The sequence below is a fragment of the Chenopodium album genome, chromosome 2 (genome assembly GCF_948465745.1).
Source record: "Chenopodium album chromosome 2, dcCheAlbu1.1, whole genome shotgun sequence".
In the NCBI taxonomy this organism is placed as follows: Eukaryota; Viridiplantae; Streptophyta; class Magnoliopsida; order Caryophyllales; family Amaranthaceae; genus Chenopodium; species Chenopodium album.
This window is the reverse complement of record NC_137835.1, coordinates 54,469,372-54,485,748: the sequence shown is the minus strand read 5'-3', so window position 1 is coordinate 54,485,748 and position 16,377 is coordinate 54,469,372. Positions and strand designations below refer to the sequence as shown.

General features: G+C 33.2%; 1 long non-coding RNA gene and 1 pseudogene across 2 annotated transcripts; one reads left to right on the top strand and one right to left on the bottom strand.

Moving 5' to 3' along the window:
- Positions 1-3,721: 3,721 nt before the first annotated feature.
- Positions 3,722-6,112, bottom strand: LOC145598570 (uncharacterized). Its single transcript, XR_014103582.1, has 2 exons — positions 5,592-6,112; positions 3,722-3,939 (listed from the first exon to the last, which is right to left on the bottom strand). It is a non-coding gene; the product is annotated as an uncharacterized LOC145598570 (long non-coding RNA).
- A 4,428-nt stretch (positions 6,113-10,540) lies between these two features.
- LOC145572785 (wall-associated receptor kinase-like 20) lies at positions 10,541-14,158 on the top strand (annotated as a pseudogene). Its single transcript, XR_014096927.1, has 4 exons — positions 10,541-11,210; positions 11,479-11,877; positions 12,688-12,747; positions 12,936-14,158. The product of XR_014096927.1 is annotated as a wall-associated receptor kinase-like 20 (transcript).
- The last annotated feature ends 2,219 nt before the right edge of the window (positions 14,159-16,377 follow it).

The window sequence follows — 16,377 nt, the reverse complement described above, 5'->3', positions numbered from 1 at the left end:
GTGACTCTGATTGGGATGAAACCAACGCCAAATTAAAGATAAAACTCGGGGCTACAGATCCATAGATTGTACGACTCGTAGTTCTTCTTATAACTCCAGCTATGACCAAAACAAGTTGACGCTTGTGCAGTATACGGGAATAAAAATCCGGGTTGACTTAAAGGAACTATGACTCGATTTTATATTTATTTATTAGCTCAAATTAATTAATTAATTAATTAAACAAAGTCCTTTAGTCATTAATTATTTTATTTAGTCTTAACACAAGTCAAACAAACGGTTAGGAAAAATCACATAGAGTATGCGCAACAAATAATGCACAATTAGTCAAGTAGGCACAATATGATGCAATGAGTTTGCAACCTAACCATGGCTCTAGTTCTCTAAAGTTCGGGATATGGTTTAGTCAATAGAGGGTCCATGGTTTATTGTCCGGATGCACCGCGCGGAAGCCTAACCGTGAAGGGTTGGCGCGAGTGGATGGGACACCGCGAGCCTCAAAAAAAACGCGCTTCCATGGTTTGGTGAATTCAACATCTCGGATGTACCCTTTGTTGCACGGAGCGTTCAATCGGGTAAATGGAGCATGAATTCCCAGAGGGTTATGTCCATATGTAGAACACATATGGGTTTCAGAAAAGTGAGAAAAAATTCAATCAGGAAGTAGGATCGAGCAAACAATACGAAAAACCGGTCGAAATTAGAACGCATATTTCTGGCTCGGTATTGGGGGAAATTGGCGCCAGAAATCAGAGACTGGCGCCAGCTTTTAACTGTAGCGCCTGGCGCTAGGGCTAAAATGCTGCCTCCAAGCTCTGGCCTCTGGCGCTACTTCCCACATGCCTCAGCAGCTTTCTGTGCTTGATAAAATTTTCCAGTTTCGCGCGGTGTCATTTCGGTCCTAGTTGTGAAAGATATTTCTCAAATTTCCTACGTGTAAAATCCTATGTTTTTAACTCATTACGGATGGTCTTTCCAATGAGATCTTTTTCATGCATATGACAATAATGTTAATCAAAATTACGCACATGAAATACTTAGAACGTTTCGAGTCTCATCCACTCATTCTAAATCATTACCGAAACAAATTCAGGAATTAAAATAGAAATCCTCCCCAGCGGAGTCGCCAAAAACTGTATGGAATAAATTTCAAGAGTTAACCCCTAGCTTGAACCCCACTGTGATCATACAATAAAGTACGGTGGCGTCCAAAAGGGAAGAAGATAGAGCAAAAGAGTCGCCAACAAGTTTTAGGAACTTGTAAACCGTTCATGGGATAAAGGTTACACCCCTTAACGATCCAAGAGATCGTCAACTCCATAAGTTCTAGAACCAAATAAGGGTTCGGGGATGATGGTACAAATCCAACCTAATAGAGATTGAACCTGCCCTAATAATAGGCCTCTACTTTATTCTGATCGTATTCATGTGCGCTTTCTAATTAACATGCAATCAATAGGATTAACCCTAAACCTGTTTATCTATGTTGGTTGAATATTAATGCACAAATGAACTATTATTGGCGATCACTTGAATTTATAATCATAATTAACCCTAAACAAGATTATTAATTATCTTTTTAAGTGTGATTACAAGTACCAATTCCCTTTAAACATGCAATAAAAGTGATCAAGCAATAAAAATAAATATCAAGCAACATAATAATAATCAATATCATGAATAATAATTATAATAATCATAATAATAATAATAATATCATCATAAATAAAATAATCATCATCAAAATAATAATAATAATAATATTCATAATCATCATAAATAAAATAATCATCATCAAAATAATAATAAATTATAACAATTATAATCATAATCATGTTCATGTTAATATTAAAGCATAATAATAATAGCAATATCCTAGGCATGATACTAACAAGATTAATAACAAACCCTAACATGTCACTAAGCAATAAAAATCAAATCTTTAACCCTAACATGATACTAACAATCATAAATATTAGGAAGAACATAGGAAGCATCGCAGGAATTATAATAAGCATATTTAATATTAAAAATACCCTAGACATGATACTAGGAATATCATAACAACAATCTAAACATGATTTCTACATCATATTATCAATAAAAATCATTAAAGCACTAACTTTGATGCCTCGTACCTCTTTCTAATAACAAAATACACACGTTAGTAACTTCAAGGAAAATAATAATCAAAACAATTAAATTAAATAATTGAAATAAAGATTTGGGACCAAACCCTCAGAAATTAAACCTTTCACGTCTAGGGAGAAGACAACTTCGAATATGGCTAGGTGTATCTAAGTCTTGCTAATGAGGAATTTTGTATTTGAGAAAACAAAGTTTAGAAAAAGAAAGAGAGAGAGAGAATAATCAAGAAAATCTTGATGAGAGTTGGTGAATGAAAACGGAGTTTTTAATACGTTATTTATAGAGAAAACTAGCCAAAAAGATAAAATATCAAAACAGAGCACTTGGCGCACGCAAAACAGAGCTGGCGCCAGCACCAGGCTATTGGCGCCACTGGCTGGCGTTTGGCGCTGATTTCAGAAATTCACGCGTTTTTGTTTTTATCATATCTTTTGATCCGGAAGTCCAAATAAGGCATATAATATGTCGTTGGAAAGCTCTTAAAGTCTACTTTCCAACCCAATAAGAATCGGATTAAAATATTTTGTAGATAAAAAGATATGGCCAAAATAGTAGAAGGGTGTCAGTTTTGGATAGAGTTTCATGTCTCATTCATATCTTTTTCGTTATAACTCGGATTTAATATTATAATATATCATTGGAAAGATAATTTCAAGATCTATAAAACCATATAAAATTTGGATAAATATTATAAGGCACGAAAATAAAATCTGAATATATTCCACTTCGTCCAAAATAAGGCTTCTAAAAAGGAGTAGTTTTATTCAATTTCAAACTCTTTAAAACATAATTATCAATCCTAACTCCATTAGGATTTAAAATAACCTTCTAGAGTATTCTAAAAGACTATAATCAATCCTAATATCTTTAGGAATGATAATTAATAATAGGCCCTCCTCTAGATCATTGGGCCGCTTAAAAAAACCAAATCGGGCCCAGTTTAGTATTTTGGCCATAACTTCCTCGATAGTCAACGGAATTGAGCTTATAATATATCGTTGGAAAAGTCTTTTCAAACCCCATCCAACTACACCATTATTGGATCCTTATCATGGACCAACCAAACTGGATTGACTATTTTCTTAAAATAAGTTTTCAAAAACAGAGAGAAGAGAAAAGAATTAAAACTATCCGCAACACTAAACTTTCCACACTTTCACTTCATTCGATTATGATTCGACGTGAAAGGTACTCATCACTGGGTTTGGTTTTGGGGAGACACAAATGGGTGTCTACAACAGGCGTTACGTATGTTGCCGTTACGGATAGGATATGTTTTTGGTAACAGACAATTTGACTGCCCGTTACAAATAACCCGTTATTTGTAATGGACTGTTTGACTGCCCGTTACGAATAACACGTTATTTGTAACGGCCATTTAAACTGCCCGTTACGAATATAATTGAACCCAGATTAAAAAAATGTAGCAAGTTATACCTGCTTGTCTACTATGATGCCAAAGTTTGATTACTATTATAAATATTCAATAATAATAAATGTAAAATTTAATTAGTACAACTTTCACAAATGTCCAAATTGACTTTACAATAACTCCTTAACATGAGTCAAAAGCTACTACATAAATAATACTCTGTTATACTACATGAAAATTTAAACAAGTGTTCTATTACATATTAGACTAAGAACTTGAATAATCTTATAAATCCTTATACAGCTCTGGTGCCATGTACTCTGGTGTACCCAATATTGAGTGCGCTACATGGCTCTCACCCACTATTGCTGCTAAGCCAAAGTCACCGATTTTCACCAGCATAAACGAGCAGCAACAACCTAGTCAATGGAAACACAAACTAACAGGAAGTAAATTTAAGATTCGTTACATCAAAGGTTACATAACAGGCCAATAATTTGACTCAATAGTCTCAATTAACCCCAAATCAATAGTACATAAAGGACAAATTAATGAAGAAATTATGGTACAGTTTTTTAATTCGATGAGTTTTCTACGCATGTGCTATATGCCATTGGATCATAATTTAGATAACAGGTTCGATAGTGGTTATTTCAATCCATTCACAATTCTCAAAATTCATTGAACAGCTGACAACTATGAAACAATGGTCATGAGGAATGAGGATCAAACTCTGATAAATGCAGTCAGAATAAAATTTTAAGAGACAGGATCACAGGATAGAAATTATTACATATTATCCATATTGCTTATTTAACAATTAGAAAATTGAAACAAACTCATTGAAAGAAGATTAATAAGCATATTTTTAGACATAAAATCCCAATTCACAACCAGAAACAGAACGTTTAGCTTTATTCAACTAAAAATAAGAATTATCAAACAAAACATTAGCCAAAAATATCTCAAACACCACAAAAAATCCCAAAATAAGCATGACAAAACGCATTCCACATCATTCACATCAATATATTCAATCCCCCACTTCACCAAAAGGGAATCATGCTACACAACTACATCATAAAGAGAGTACCATGAGCAAAAGACGAAAAATCGGGCAAGAATTGGACAATCAGCTAAACTCTAGTGTATTAGGTGAACAACCCAATCACCCACTTTGTCTAAAACCAATCATATTCTCATAGAAAAAAAATTCAAATCAAAGAGACAAAAAAAAAAAAATCCCTAAATTGTTACTACCTCAAAATGGCAATCAAATCACTTCCCACAAACTTGAAACTTACAAAACAAAATCGAAAGCTCGATTCAGTACAATGACATAAAAGCACAAGCTAATTAACTAAATCACCCCAATTTTTCAATCTCAAAAGCAAAAGAATGAGCAAATACTATCGAAAATTAGTATAATAAAGCAGAAACCTAACAGAGCTAACAAATCATGAACTAAAACAGATTCAATCTACAAAAACACAATCAATTCCAACAAAAACCTAGAATTAAACTTCCACCGAAAAATGCAAACAAAATCAATAACACAAAATAAAAAATAAAAAATAAAAAAAAAAACAACAACAAATCGATCTACATCTCAAAAGAGAATAATAAGACGAGAAAATCAAGAATAAAATTATACTCCCTCCGTTTCATAATGTTAGTCCTATGTGGAATCAATCACATAAAATAACAAAAGAAATATATTTGGAATCTAACATTAAACTACAACATAATTCATAATTAGTTTACCTTATTTAACTTTTTATATTTTTTATTAGAAAAACACAAGTCATAATTGAATAGTTTAAGGTAAATTACTTAGAGTCATGTCATTAATACATAACTTATTAAATAAAAAAAAATCAAGTTATAAATGAAATATATTCAATATGGGTATATCTTTTAGAAACGCCCAAAATAGTATATGAGACAAACATTATGAAACGGAGGGAGTATAAAGAAGCAAAAAAACGCATAAATAATTTACAATTACAAAATAATAGAAAATTTCAGACTAAAATTAATAAAAACAGTACAAAATCCCACAAAATCACACCTAGATTTCATGACCTAATTCATACCCACGAAGCTAGAAACCCAGAAATGAAGAAACCCACAAATCCCATGAAATCCCCCACAACCCTCACAAACATCATCCTCACAAACCCAGAAAGTTAGAAACCCCACCCTCACAAACCCACAAATCCCACGAAATCACCCACAAAATTTAACTAATTTGAGAGTAAAGCAACGAAAATTGAGGAATTTAAATTGAAAAATGTGAAAAGATTAACATGGTATTGTATGTGGAAGGAGCAACAATGACGACGGCGACGGCTTGATGTTGAGATGATAGAATTTTTTTTTTTTTTTTTTTTGGAAAGAACGAGAGAGTGAGGAAAAGAGAGAGAAAGAGAGATAGAGTGAGAAAGATGAGTGGAAATGAATGAGGAGAGAGGATAAAGAGGGGGAGCACAAGCTTTGACGACTAAGAGCATAGCCATCCATTGCCCAAGGCAATGATGGTCATCACATTTTTAATTAATTTCTCTCTCTTCCACTTCATTCATGCCCAACTCCCATACCCACTTATGCCCATGCCCTCCCATTGGTTGCCCTCTAATTTTATGGTTATTGATTTTCTCTTTCTTCCCTCCTCCAATTTCTCACGTGAAGGAATGTAAATTGAATAAAATAAAAAAAACTATCAACCAATAGCTCTTGGACAAGTGTCACATACACATCCATTGCCCACTCTTCACAAATGGGCATGGCCATGACCTGGTCATGCACCATTTCCCTCAAAAATCACTCCCTTTTATTATTTTAATATTTTTTGGAAATTCTTTCTCTTCATGACCACCAAAGAGGGCAATGGATGGCTGTACTCTAAGAGTGAAACCCTAATATAATAACTAATTGGCTATGGGCTTTGGGCTCCTCTCATGATCAGTTGAACTAAATTATCTGTAACGGGCACAATATGCCTGTTATGAATAATATAATATTTGTAACGGGCAGTATTTTTCCCGTTACGAATATTATATATTTGTAACGGGCATTATTTTGCCGGGTACAAATATTATATATTTGTAACAGACTCCTATTTTGACCATTGCGGATATATTTAATGTAACGAGCATAGCTTTGCTCGTTACAAATAGCATGATACGAATGAAAAATTTTCCACTAGTGTGTTCATCACCAAGAACGATGAGAGCGCGGCAACTTGAACTTGCAAATGGAATTGAAACAGACATCTTGACCCCGAACAAACACCTACACAAGACACCAATTAAGAGGAGAAAAAAAAAAACTAAACTAAATTTACGGATTAAGAAATAAAAATATGAAAACTCATAAAAACTAATCGAGAACTAAAATGTGTTATTAAAATGTAAAATAAAAAAAAAAACTAAGAAAATTATATGAAAATAATAAAATAAAATATAGAAAAAGAAAATAAATCTTATTCTTTTGAGCGCCATAAATGACGCTCATCAATGACATACATGTGAATAATAAAATATTGTGAATCCATTTTAATAAAAAAATGAAGTCCGTTGCTAAATGTGTCAAGATAAAGGGGTTTTTTTTTTTCTCCAACAAGTTTAATGACTACTATAAGATTCATTACAAACACATTTACAGCATAATTTTAATTATGGTGTTATAGTTTATTTATAAATGTCAAAACTCTTAAAAGGCTCTCCAACATCATCACATCTTGTGTGCGGCCAGCCCACCAACTATAAAAGAACAAAGTAACTTTTACAATATTGACTAACTTTATAACACTAACTGAATGTAACCCTTGTGATGACTAGTCACTAGGGGTGAGCATGGGATGGGTACCCGTACCGTTAGTACTAACGGTTTGGGTACCAGATAACCAAAATTACTAAAAGTGATACCCATAACCGGAACCGATATGTTCGGGTACCCGGATTTTCGGATCGGTTATCGGGTACCCAATAAGATATCCAATAATGATAATTAAACTTAGTTATGTAGTTATTATGATATAATTTATAACTAATTAAAAACAATACCATATGATCTTGACCAAATTATTAATAATATTACTAATCATTGATATTATAAAGTGATTATGAAGTAAAGTAAAAGTTTAGATTTATATTAATAGATTTAAGTAGAGAAAAAAAGTAAAAAAAAAAATGTTTATCGGATCGGATCGGGTAACCGTTAATTTTAAAACGATACCCAAAACCATACCCGATAACAAATTATCGGAACGGGTACCCGAACTGTTATGGTTATCGGGATCGGGTACCCTAATTTTCGGAACGGTTACGGATCGGTTTTTCGGGTAGTTTTGCTCAGCCCTACTAGTCACACCTTGCGACCAACCACTTATAAAATTTGTGCTCAAACTTGTCTTTTTCCCTCTCTTTACCTCTCATCATATTGGCTTAGGCTAGAAAATAATCTGATTTTCGAATGCATTTCTTTAATACAAATAAATTTATTGTTTTCGCCATCTGTAAGAGTCTTCTTCTTAACTTTCTAGGTTTTTTATTTTCATCTATGATGAGAATTCTATTATATTAGGGTTTTAATAAATGGGATGGCGATCCAAATTCGCATGGGGTTAAGTAATGTCATCATGTTTATAATCAAAATGACAAACATCAGCGCTTAATGTGAAAATCTTTAATTGAAAAGATGCAAAGATATCAAAATTCATTGCCACATCAAGTTAGAAGCAATCGAGTATTAGCTAAGCTGAATATGGAAAAAAAAATTATGATTTTGATTGAAAACATTAAGTTTTTTCTCTAAATTTTTTGCTTACAAATTTATTATTGTAAATTTCGTATGGCTAATTATTATTAAAATTATTTTTCCCTTCAAAAAAAATATAATACTCCCTTCATCCTATTTGATCCGTAAATTATTTTAGACAATTTAATTGACTTAAATAAAATAATTTCACTTTCTAAGAATAATGGACACGGTCAAATTAAACTTTGCACATAACACTAATTTGACCTTATATTTGCATAAGCAAATACTAACGAAAATTATAAATAAAAAAAAGTTATATTATGAAACTTCATATCACTATCTATCTAACGACATAATTTATGATAAAATATATTTTTATTGTGTTAATAAAAACTATATTCAAAGTTAATATCGAATAGTGTAAAATTATCTAACGTGCGTCTCAATTATTTAGGGACAGAGGGAGTAAGAGGTAAATGGATAGGGTGTTGGAGTATTACAAAAATTGTATAAGGATAAAATGGTTAATAATTTATCGAAAAGTAGTGAATGTAAGAGGAAATAATAAAAATTAAAATTCGTAGCAGTAGGTTTAGGTGAGTACCAACAGAGGAGATATATAAAGTAATGAATGTAGTTTTTTTGCTTAACAAAGAAGTGTAACATTTAAAAAAAAAAAAAAAAACACACACACACACACAATTGTATTTGTTAAGTGTAACCCTAAAAAAAAATACATGAGGGAGTACTATTTGTATTATTCCATATTGTCTACCACTCTACCATAATCATCAATCAATAATCAATAACTTAATACTAAAAGCGAAACCAGATGTCATTCACTAGCTAAAAATTTTCCCTCCATTTTTTCTTTCCTTTTTTATTTTGTCGTTTTTTTTTTATATTTTATCAATTCTTCATGAAAATTATATATACCCTATAATATTCACCTAATGAAATATTCTTATATGTATATATTTTATATTAAGTAATGTTTTTGTAATATTCTCCAAGATTTATACAATATTCTCATGCTAATATTTCTATAATAATCTCGTGCTAATTTATAATTTGGGAAAGCCTTACTTCTATTTTAATCTCATGCTAATATTTTATTTTTTTTAATAATAGTATATGAAGTTTCATTATTTTCCTCACCTTACTTATATATTATAATAAAAACCTATAACTCACTCATTTTTAAGATTTGAATTTTACATATATCAATAACTTATACATACTAAAATCGAAACCATTGTTGACACATGTCATTCAATGGTTAAAAATTTTCCCTCCATTTTTTCTTTCCTTTTTTATTTTGTCGTTTTTTTTTTTTTTTTTATTATTTTGTCAATTCTTCATGAAAATTATTTATACCCTATAATATTCACCTAATGAAATATTCTAATATGTATATATTTTATATTAAATAATTTTTGTAATATTCTCCAAGATTTCTACAATATTCTCATGCTAATATTTCTATAATAATCTCGTGCTAATTTATAATTTGGGAAAGCCTTACTTCTATATTAATCTCATGCTAATATTTTTTTTATAATAATAGTATATGAAGTTTCATTATTTTCCTCACCTTATTTATATATTATAATAAAAACCTATGCCTCACTCATTTTTAAGAATTTGAATTTTACATATATATAGAAAACTAAAGTTGAAGTTAACAAAACTTGTATAAACCAATGTGTATGTCAAACTATGTCAACAAAATAAGAACGTGATAAGGTATATAACATGGGTTCTAATCATCAATAACCAATCAATAACTTAGTACTAAAAGCGAAACAAGTGATGACACAATGTAATAATGACAAGTGTCATAAATGGATTCGCTTTTAGTATAGGTTAATAGGTTAATATATAAAAACCTATGTCTCAGTCATTTTTAAGAATTTGATTTTTACATATAAAAACTAAAGTTGAAGTTAACTAAACTTGTATAAACCAATGTGTATGTCAAATGATGTCAACAAAATAAAGACATGACATGGTATATAGCATGGGTTCTAAATAATGAATAGACTCTAATTTTTTTTTTTTTTCATATTTATAAAGTTTAACACATCAGTAGCCTTATAAATTTACATGCATTATTGTAAAAAAAAAAAAAAAAACTTGATGTCAGTTTAAGTTTATAAATGTAATTTTTTGTTTATATAAAATTGTTAAATTAATGTTATAGTTTGTTAAAAAATTTTATAAAATCCATGCATTGTACGGGACTTTAACTAGTTGATGACTATAATAGAAGTTTCGAAAACAGCAAAAGAGGAAGAGAGAATGATTGGCACAATAAAGAAACATGTGCACTTTGTTTCAACTTCCGAGTACACTAATCTTACAAGTGACAGCTTGCCTTGCAAGCTCCGTTTACGAATAACAATCACTATGCGCAGTACCCATACACACAATCCTTCAGCTCCGATCCACATAATGCAAAATAGTTCTTCCATTCATTTCCTACTGCTCAACTTAGCACTGCTTCTCCCCGCCACCAGCTCAGCCACTGCAATTCTAAACTGCCCCAACTGCGGCACAAAGCCTGTACCATTTCCACTCAGCACTTCACCAGCCTGTGGCAGTCCATTCTATAAGGTCCGATGCACAAAAGGAACTTTATGGTTTGATGCCTTAAATGGTTCATCATACGTGATCACCTCGATAACTCCGAAGAGCCAGCAGCTGATAATCCATCCTCCAGGCTTCAATGGTAGCACCTGCATCACCACTGATTATCATGCTGGAGGTCTCTGGCTCGACGAGAAGCTTCCTTTTAATATCAGCAGCGACAACACCGTTCTTAAACTGAACTGTCAACCTCTTGCTTTTATATCAGCGATGAACTGTTCATCCAGTAGTATCTGTTTCAGGCATGATATTGCTACTTCTACTCTGGTCATTTACGGTGTGTTTGGATTGAAGGAAATGGATAGAAAGGAAGGGAAGAGAAATGGAGAGATGGAGTATCTTTAATTTGGATAGCAAATGAGGAAAGAGAGAATTGGAGGGGAGAGAAATAAAATGATTAAATTGTAGGAAATTGATCCCTCCAACAATGGAGAGATTTGGAAGGAAAGCTCCTCATTCCTCGCTCCCCTCTCTTTCCCTCCCCTCCTCTTCTCCTCCCTCCCCTTTTTTTTACATCCACTTTCTTTATCCGAACAAACTGTTAGGCTTTTTTGTCGTCGTTACAAATTAACCTTCATTATTTTCCTGCAGGTATATGAAAGAAAAGAAAGAGGTCGCATCAAGATGTAAGGATAAACATATATGTTGCTCTTTTACGGGAGGAGGTTCCCAAAATGATCACAACATAAAGTTAGCACCGGAGAAATGTGCTGTGTACACAAGCTTCGTAGGATTGTCATTGAATACTCCACTGCCCGTAAGTAAATGGCCAAAGCCTGGAATAGCAATAAACTGGGTTCTGCCTCCTGAACCAGTCTGCTCAACTGATATAGACTGCAAAAAGTTGCCAAAGTCATCATGTGTGCCTAGCGCTGTAAAAGGACCGAAGAGATGCCTCTGCAAAGTGCCATATAAATGGGATCCCATTAAAGGAGCGTGTTCTAGTAAGTTAATTAAATCTTTCTTCACTTCTAAAAAATAGTTTGCTAGTCCAATATATCTGTTGAAACAGAGTTTCAGTATAAAACTATAAATAATGCATCTAGTTGAAATATGTACAGTACGAATTTGTTGAATGATTAAATTACTCATAATGAAGTCAAATTTAGGAGTTATGACACTGTCAAATAATATACGAGTATATACCGGGGGAGTATTAATTTTTTGGAAATTTTGTCAACAGTGAAAGCACGTGATTAACATAACTATCACAAAATTGTAAAAAAATTAAAGTAGCACTACCATTCTAACAATTTTTGCTAGAATCTCTGATATTTCAATGTCACTTTTTATCATTTTTTACCTTTATGAAAGGTAATTTAGTCAATTTAAATAATAATAATATTCTTATTTGAATTATTAGAGTGATAGATCTACTTAAACTTTTTACAAGTTTAGGGTAATTTTTTTACATAAAAATTTAATAAATAATTATTTTCAAAACACGCGCTAGTTCTTGACAAAATTTCTTAATTTTTTCTAGTTTTTTACTTTAGAAGTTAGTTTCAGTCAAGCTTGTATAAACTATGATTAATTAATTACAAGTCATGCTGCAACAAAAGCATCGTATTTGCTTTGATTAGCTCTGTTGTGCTACTTTGGAATCGTTTAATAGGTTAAATAAATAACTCTCAATTTAATATTCAAAAAGCGAAATGTATATCAATTATGTAAGGTAATACCATTTGATGAATTTGTTCCAAAATTTTCCTTAAACGTCCCTCTAATGATATTAGACTCTTGATCTATTGCAGAGGTGAAATGTGAAACCAGCAAATGTCGAAGAAAAAGAAAACGAAAAAAGATGATTGCAGGTACATGGACTTATAAGATTTGCCAATGTGTGTATTAAACAACATACACACATTAAAATACATTTACTACAATTATAATTGTACATAGTTTTGTCATAAAAAAATAAAAAATAAATGTACATGGAGTTTCTTTGACTAATCATACTCAGTTTTATTTCAAGATAAAAAATTTGCTTATTTTGTTTCAGCTTTAACATACACTGGAGGTATAATAGCAATTCTAGGATCATTTGCAATCCTAGTATACATCCATCTTCGACGAATCAAACGAAAAGCACGTGAGCAATTAGTAAGAGAACGTCAACAGATCTTAAATGCAAACAATTCAAGTGGGAGATCAGCTAAGCTCTTTTCAGCAAAAGAGATAAGAGTATCAACAGGAAATTTCTCAAAAGAAAATGTTCTAGGTTCGGGAGGATTTGGTGAAGTATACAAAGGCATCCTACAAGATGGCACTATAATAGCAGTAAAAAGGGCTATTTTTGGAAACACAAAAGGTAATGATCAAGTGCTAAATGAAGTGCGGATATTATGCCAAGTGAATCATCGGAGTTTGGTTAGGCTACTAGGGTGTTGTGTTGAGTTGGAGGAGCCAGTTCTGGTGTACGAATACATTTCCAATGGAACGCTTTATGATCGACTACACGTATCTTGTTCTAATGATCATATTGAAGCACCCTTGAATTGGAATCAAAGACTGGCAATGGCACGTCAGATAGCTGAAGGCCTTACATATCTGCATTTCTCTTCTGTTCCTCCTATCATCCATCGAGACATTAAGACAAGCAACATCTTACTCAATGAAAAGCTAGATATCAAGATCTCAGATTTTGGTCTCTCAAGAATAGTGGATGATGAAGCAACACATATGACTACTTGTGCTCAGGGGACTTTGGGGTATCTTGATCCTCAGTACTATCGAGACATGCAATTGACAGACAAGAGCGATGTGTATAGCTTTGGTGTTGTTCTGCTAGAGCTACTTACAACACGGAAAGCTATCGATTTTAGCAGAGAGGTTGAAAATGTAAGCCTTGTTTCATACATGAGGAAAATGGTAAATCAGCAAAAACTGCTGGATGCAGTAGATCCCTTTCTGGAAAAAGGAGCCAGCAAATTAGAGCTGGAAACTATGAAGTTGATTGGAATTCTGGCTATTTCTTGTTTGGATGAGCAACGGCACAATCGTCCTTCAATGAGTGAGGTCAAGGACGAGATAGAGTATATGCTTCACATCATTGAAGACAAAGGTGCAAAATATAATTGAACACAGCAGATCTTGCTGAATACTTTTTTCATTTCAGAAGATGAACACTTGGGTCAAAGGCCTCAAAGCATCATGTTTGCTTAGTAGAATTTCTTAAATAATACATAAATTTTGTCTGTTTTCTACAAATAATTTATATATTATCATATCTCATTAGCATAACCAACGATTAGTAATAATAATTTAGGTCGGTTTAAAAAAACATTCAGCTAGAGCGACACCGCTTCGCTAACAATACTACCAGGCGTCATCTTCTCCTAACGTCTCTCAGCCCATGGAAACAATAACATCTCAATAAAGGGCCAAAGGGAGGTCGACATAGAACTCTCTAAGAGAAAGTCAAAAGGGACCCGTACACTAGTAGAAAATTATAATTGGGCACCGAGTAATGGCCACCGGTTTTTAAAAACCGGTGGGAAAAAAATGGGCAGGTGTAGACACCTAAAAATGTCTCCCAAAACCAAACCCGATGATGAACAACTTTTCACCGCCATTATTGGTCGGGTTGAGTATTTAATCTTGGAGTGCTTAAATCCATATTTCCATTTCATAAACCAACCCAATTCCTATCCCATTTCCCCAAACCATAACTTATTTTCCTCTTTTCGTGCCTTTAAACCAAAAATAATTAATTTCGTGTCCTTTAAAATCATTCATTTCGTATCCTTTTTATAAATACGTTTAATCCAGTTTATTTTGGTCCATAATCTGGGTCCAATGATTGAATAATTAGATGGGGCTTTAAAATAGCTTTCCACCGATATATATTATAGGAAAAATTGCTCCCATTAATCTGAACTTTCCCTCGTCCACCGAAAATAATCCCAACTTTCGTTTATTATCTATTGCACCGAACTTTGGGGGGTATTAATTTTCGTTGCACCCAACAGGTCATCTAACCTGATGTATCAAGTTACCTAGACACGTGTCAACGTATGATTGGCTTAATTTTTTTTTTGAAAAAAAAACAAAAAAATAAAAAAAAAACCCACAAACCACCCACGCCCAGCGGCTGCCACCACACCCCCACCCCCACCACGCCGGAAAATCACCCCCACCCTCGAAAAACCCCTCCCTTGCTGCCGGAAACCGCCGCCCAGCCTTCCCCCTACCTCGAAACCCACCCTTTCCCTTCCCCCACCCCCGAAAACCATTCCCCCACCCCCGAAAACCCCTCCCTCACTCCCTGAAACCGCCGCACAACCCTCCCCCTTCCCTCAAAACTCCCCCTTTCCCTTTCCCCACCCCCGAAAACCCCTCCCCCACCCCTATTTCCTCCGTCACTCCCCTCTCCCCCGCCGTTTTCCGACCCGAATCCCCTTCCCCTTCCCCTTCGTTTTCGCCGTTTCCCCCTCCCCGTCGTTTCCTCCCCCTTCCCCTTCGTTTCCGACCAAATCCGGCCTCACCCCTTCCTATATCCTCCCCCACTGCCATTAACGGTGGCTGCCGTTAAGGGGTGACTGGGTTTTTTTTTTTTTTTTTTTTTAATTTTGTTTTATTTTTTTTTTAAATTTTGTTTTTTTTTTAAATTTTTTTATTTAACCATTCATGTAGTGACACGTGTCCAAAAAAAAATGTAACATACAAATGTTGACCGGATTAACCGGTTGCAGGTAAGTTGGGTGCAACGAAAATTAATACCCCCCAAAGTTCGGTGCAATAGATAATAAACGAAAGTTGGGATTATTTTCGGCGGACGAGCCAAATTTCAGATTAATGGGAGCAATTTTTCCTATATGGAAAAATTGCCCAAATCCGAGTTATAAAGAATAAGTTATGGCCAAAATATTAAACTGAGCCCAAACCGAACCTAAGCCCACCTTACCTACGACCCAATGATCATGAGGAGGGTCCAAATTATTTAATCCCATTCCAAAACCAATTAGGATTAATTGGAAGCTTCTATAAGTTTCTAAAATATCTTAATTATCCTTTTTGAAAAGATAAAATTAAAGAGTTCGAAATTGATTAAAACTCCTCTTTTTAAAAGTCCTATTTTATCTGAAATTGAAAGACGTTCAAAGATAGACAGATATGAATTTCGTGCCTCATTTTTTTATCTGAATTTTATATGGTTGGATAGCCCTTGAAATTATCTTTCCAATGATATATTATAATATCAATTCCGAGCTATAACGGAAAAGATATGAATAAAATGTCAAACTCTATCCAAAACTGACACCGTTTCACTATTTCGGCTATATATTTTGTTATACAAAATATTTTAAACTGATTCTAATTGTGTTAGAAAGTAGACTTCAAGATCTTTCCAACGATATCTTATTTATCTTATTCCGATTTTTGGATCAAAAGATATGATAAAAACCAAAATCGTAAAAACTGCTGTCTAATGCAAGGATTTT